We start from the raw sequence: 6,351 nt of genomic DNA, 5'->3' as shown, positions 1-6,351 counted from the left end.
CTGTCCTCTGGTATTACATACCTTTTCAACAGCCCCCATTTCTTTGGTGCAGAAGAAAGCTGTGACTTGAGGAAATATCACGTCAGAGCTATAATCAGATAAACCTTTAAGAGACTTGAACTTGCTCAAAGTCACAGATTCCAAGTGTGGGAGAGTGTATGGAGGAGGCCACATTCAAGGACTGGAGTGCAGCCTCTGGCAGCTGAGTGGGTTTTTCCTGCACCTAGCAAAGCAACAAAGGATTGAGTCCTACAACTGCAAGGAAATATTATCTGCCAATGAACTGAGACAGACGGGAGCATAGCTTTCTCTAAGGAAATCTCTAGAGTAAAATACAACCCAACCAACATCTTGATTTCAATTTTGTGCAAAACGGAGCAGAGAACCCAGCAGTCTTTGCGAGCATTTACCAGAGAATGTACAGAATAAATAGATAGATACAATATAAGGAGGTTTATGATGAGGATTGTGGGGTCTGAAAAGTCCTACAATTTTTCATCTGCTATCTGGAGAACAAGGAAACCAAGTGGTATAATTCAGTGTCTGAAGGCCTTTGTGGAGGATGGAGGAGGACTGGTGTAAGTCCCAGAGTCCAAAGGCTTCAGTGTCAGAGAAAAAAAAATCAAAGTCCTAGTTTGAGAAAAAGAAAGAATTCACTCTTCCTCTGCCTTTTTTTCCTATCAGGCCCTCAAACAGATTAAATGATTCCCACTCACCATGGTAATTAAATACATGGACATTGTGTTCTCTCAGACACCTTCACAGTTACATCTAGAATTGTTTTACCAGTTCTACGGGTGTCCTTTAGTTTAATATACTGACACATAGTCAGGTGTGATGGTGCATGCCTGTAATCCCAGCACTCAGAAGGCTGAGGCTAGAAGATCGCCCTGAATTTGAGGCCAGCCCAGGTTACATAGTGAGTTTACGATCAGCCTGAACTGCATATTGAAACCTTGTCTCAAAAAGACAAAATAAGTAAATAAAATAAAATAAAAAATAAATTGGCACAAAAATTTAGCCTTATGCCAGCCATACCATGCTCAGACATTGAGTTTGTGGAAACTGTGAGCTAAGTTTGTGTTGCCTCAACTCCCTGGAATGGGTGATTATTTGCTATAGAGTATCACCATCGTTCTGGGCTTGGGCAATTGATTCTTCTGCTCACATAGAAGCCTGACTCTGTTTCTGATACTTAGCCCTGATCATATCTAAAGGCCACATGTTTAAAAAGAGGCTTCTGTTCTCTGTTTCCTTTCAGACAGGCCAGACTCTCCAGTCTTTTCTTCTTTTAACATCAATTTTCTCTTACAAGTCTAAACAGATTCCAATGTTTTTATAAATAAAATGTCATTCTAAATCTTAAGTTTTCAATGCTACTTTGAGTGTAGTAATTGACTGGCATCTGCAGACAGCCTTTAGCAGAAGAAAGGATATGGAGAAAGAAGTGGGTAGAAAGCCACAGAAAGGGTAAAGATGTTCCTTGCATTGAAGAAGAGGAAAAGCGAGGAGGACTAAAGTTGGAAAGCATAAATGAGGAGCAAAAAGAAGTGGTGGGAATAAACATAAGATGGTGACCAGAAACTTCAGTTTACTGAAGAGATTCAATCGTTAAAACAGGACAGAGTCAATCAATACATTCCTAGTTCGGGATAAAAAGAGAAGCTCTTGTGGTTTAATTGATTTGTAAAGACCATATGGATCAATATGTGGGTTGTATATTTATGTGTAAATTTTCGTATATAAGACATTTTCAAGTGAGTGAAAAATTATCAAACAAATGCCAGGAAAGCTGTATATTCTTTTTATAAAGTCTGTCACTTTGTCTGATCTCAGCCGACTCTACCAGTAATTCTAGGTACCTGAATTTCTAATTGTGGCACTGGACCATGAAGAAATTTTTTTCAGAGGAGGATGGGGTGGCGGGTGGAGATAGGCTCTCACTGAGTGGCCTAGGCTGGCCTTACACTTGTGACCCTTTTGCCTCTGCCTCCCAAGTGTTGGAATGTCAGGTATATAAGACCATGTGGAGGATTTCAAAGCCTAGGCAGAGCTCAAAGTTAGAAATTCCTATGACTACAAGGCTTTCTACATCTTGAGGACAGAGAAGGCTGACATCTGCATGCTGCAGCCTTCAAACAGACTCCAAGCATCTGTGTATTCCAAACAGCAGCAATCAGGTCACATGCAGCTCAGAAAACCCCCGAATGACCAACTTGACATAAGTCAGTTCTATGGATCCCGAACAGTCTGTCCCCAGCAAGATCCTGGAGTGTGGGCTAAAGGCACTGTCACCAAGAATTATGGTTTCCTTAGTTTTCATTTACCCCTCCTGCTCTCTCAGCACACTTCTCTCAGAGGAATGGACAAAACTAATTGTTCATCTGCTGGGAAGGTTTTTGTTTCTGTTTCTCATAAGCAGTGATAGTCAAACTTCTCATATAATGTTGTTTCCTCCCAATGGACAATGACATCTTCTGACCATGCCAGGCTTAAGGCAAGTTTTCAGCATCTCAGGACCGAGTTTAGAGAAAAAACAGAAGTCAAGTCCAGCTCTTATTGTGACTTTCACTTCTCAGGGTGAGTGGGTTTCTTACTGTGCACTGCACACTCACCTTCATCTGACTATGTTGATGAATTCTTTCTTTCCAATAAATACCAAGAGAACTACTTGACAAGTGTTTAAACGAGAAAAATAAATCCACAAACATGGTTCAGGTTCACAAACCTGGACTTACACTCCCTGTTCCTCTATACAGTGAATAGGATGCAGATACACATTGTTGTTTCTGGGGCTGGACTCACACATCTGAAGCAGTTACTTTTTCCTCTGGTTGTCCGCTAGGAGTCTCCGTAACTCCTCCAGATGGCCTGTGTTCCTTCTAACAGCCCTCTTTCCATCTGAAAAGCAAAAAAATTTTGTATGAATTGTCAAAGATGAAGTCTCACTGGCTTTCCTTCCTCTGCCAGCCAGAGAAAGGTTTGTTTTGTTTTGTGAGGTTTTCAGTGTAACTTGAAATTAAACCCAGGGCCTTCACACTGAACTATATGCCCAGCCCTGTTTTGTTTTTTTATTTTGAGACAAGGTCTCACTGAGTTATCCAGGCCTCAAACTTTTGATCCTCTTGCCCTAGGCTCCCAAGACTGCTGGGATTACAGACACAGATCATTAGCCTAGGGAGAAAAGCTTTCTGTTTCTAAGGGTGCCATGGACTTTTTGGCCCACTGGGTTAACGATTTTAGAGTTAAATTGATTAGTAACCTCAGTAACATCTGCTAAATCTCTTTTCCTGGGTCACATAAGATAACTGGGGGAACCAAACAGGGACTAGATAAGACAAAGACAACGTTTTGACAGCTGTCGCGTGGGGCAATTGAGGTTACCACATGCAGTGGCCTCAGGGATCTCAGCTGAGTAACTTTGGATCGTGTGACTGAGTTTTCATCAAAATAACATGCCAGAGGACTTGGCTGCCACTTTCAGACTTGGAAAGTGAATTTCCCATGTACAATAGACTCTACTGAAGAAACTTCATTATTATTAAATATAACCTACCAAGGACTGAAAATTATACATGCCATATTAGTTCATCCACAAAAAAAAAATAAAAACTAAAGAGTGTTTCTTAAAGCAGCTGGCACAACATACTTTGTGTAATACAGATTATGAGTAAGGTAATGTCCCAAAAATTATCAGGGAGACCCTGTTCTTGGCTACTTCTTGCTAATATGTGAACAGAGGACTGGCAGTGAGGACACTGTTCTCTCACATACTTCCTCTCTCACACATTTCCTTTCTCTGTCACCCAGTCCTACCTCACAACCAGAGCAGAACTTTGGGCCCACTTTCCAGAATGATATGAACTTCTGTGACTTTTATTCTCTATCTCTTTTATATGGGGGCAGAAAGTGAGGTGAGAAATGTGTAGAACACAGAGAAAAACAGATTTCAAAGCACAGGAAGTGCATTGAGCTAAAATTTCAACCCTAGAAAGGCTATAAAGACTAACAGAACCTCAGAATATCCACTATCAATGGAAAAGTGAAAGGTTTTACTCATCAGTTATAGCCAGCATACTTCAGTTTCTTAGTTGCCTAGGTAAGAGTGCCTGTTACAATTCCTGTTACTATTGTTTCCTAGAAACAGTTGGTTCTGTCAATGTAAGAACCAATCAAAGACAGCCAGTTAACCTGCCCCTTGCTTGAAATCCCATAAAAATCTCCCTTCCTGAGCCTTCGATGTCTAATATTATAGGAATGATCCCAATCAGTACCTGTTAATGTGAAATCAATCTGCCTCCAAATCCTCAGTGTTGTTCCAGTGTTTTTGCTTGCCATTGCGATAGGAAATAAAAGAATAGTGGAAATAACATACGTTTGTATTTCTTGATAAAATATATATTTGGATCCATTCTCTTTTTTAAAATTTTATTTAAGAATAAAAAAGAAAAAAAAAAGAAAAAGGGTACAAGTTATACAGAATTTCAGAAAAAAATAAACAGTAGGAAATCACTAGTTAATAGATTACATATTGTCATCTTAGAAATAGTTGTTCAAGTTACAAAATTAAAGCATATAGAGTGGACATTCAAACAATGAGACTGCAAACAGTTCTGTTCAATGATTTGGATCCATTTTTACTCTATGCTGCCTGAAAGATGAATAATAAAATTCATGTCAACTTCCTGAGACCCTAGGGGATGGTTGCAAGATGATCATTCAGAATATTTGAAATACTTCTTTATTCTTCTCTTCCCCCAATCCAGTGTCATAAAGAAAAAAAAAAAAACTTCCTCTCTCTCTTAAGCCTCATTACCCATGCAAGAGACCTCAGGTACGTGGACAAAACTAGGATGTAAGGTTGTGCATGATTAGTGGCCATGTGAGGAGCGCAATGAGCACTGTGGACCCTGAGGGTTCAACCCCCATCTCCCCCACTGCCGCATCTAAGAGTCAGCTCTGCTGGCTCCATTAGGCTGCTGTAATTCTTTGTAAGGCAGTAAACTTAAAAATTCACCTTTGATCCTATTAAAAAACAGTGTTAGGCTCTGACTGGGGCAGAGCCTGATGCCAGCCCCTTCTGGTGTGCAGGCAGGGAGACAAGAAGAGCCAATGTTCCTCCTCCTACCCCTGTAAGCAACTAGCTGATCTGGAGAAATACAGGCCATGATGATAGTTAATGAGGTAAAATACAACTTAATGCTTGAAGTATTCAGTGTTTCACTGACTTTGCAGGCCTAAAGCTGGTAATCTGATGAGAGGATAATAATACACAATGTAGCATCTATGTGGAATCTCCTTCTGAAGATGGTGGTCATTGTTAATTCCCTATTATCTTGTCTCAAAATCCTATATCATTTGGTTTGGTTGAGTTTTATTCTGATTTATCTTGTTTGATTTTGTTGTATCTGATGTCATAGGCAGCTGTTTCAAAGATAAGATATATTACGATAGCCACTGATAAGATTTTGTCACAATGAGAAAGATAAAGGAGAAAAGAGGCCTTTATTGCAGGCTCAGGTACAAAGAAGTGGAGATACTTTCATCAGATCTGACTGGGGGAAGAGTTTGGGAGATGTGCAAAATGCACATTAACCACCGACTTGAAGGAACATCTGCACTTGCAAAAGAGGGAACAGAAAGATTTACTCGGAGCTGAAGGTGGAGAACTTGGCTGGTTGTCGAGTCTTGGGACTGAAGAGGGCTCAGCGCACATGCAAAAGGAAAGCGGAAGGTTTATTTATGGAATAAGATGGAGAACATGTAAGTTAGTCTTAGAGAGGTAAGTTGCTTCTCTCAGCCCAATACCCAGTTGGGCACATGTCATGTTAGAGATAGCTAAGCCTCAGGCTGGCAGAATCTATCAGCCATGTTGGATTTACTATGATCTTGTTTTGAAGTCCTGTATTGCAGTCACCATTTGGTTTTTATTAGTTTTGTTCTGTTTCTCTTTTGTTTGACTTTCCTATGTCTGAAGGTCTGGTCAACTATTTTGAAGATAGCAAGAGGCATTATGGTAACCAGTGTGGATTTTCTATTACCTTGTTTTGAAATCATATGTCACGTACACTGTCTTGTTTTGATTGGCTTTATTCTGTTTTATTTTGCTTTTATTCTCTCTGAGTGAAGATACTGCTAAACAGGGTAACTGCACAACTTGTCTGTCAATGGTGGAAATGTACAGATGGCTCAATATTATGGTAAGCACCTTTGTGAGGTCGATGGTGCTACATTACGTGTCCCTACAGCCATTGATCTACAAGGACTGCCTGAGCCATAATAATGAACTGAACAAGCCAATTTATAGCAGAATCAATTGGAACAAGCCAATCAGAAATCTCACTTTTAAAG

Source organism: Cavia porcellus, unplaced genomic scaffold (genome assembly GCF_034190915.1).
Source record: "Cavia porcellus strain 051 isolate PalLab524CR breed Dunkin Hartley unplaced genomic scaffold, mCavPor4.1 scaffold_1, whole genome shotgun sequence".
Lineage (NCBI taxonomy): Eukaryota > Metazoa > Chordata > Mammalia > Rodentia > Caviidae > Cavia > Cavia porcellus.
Note: the sequence above shows the minus strand (reverse complement) of the source record.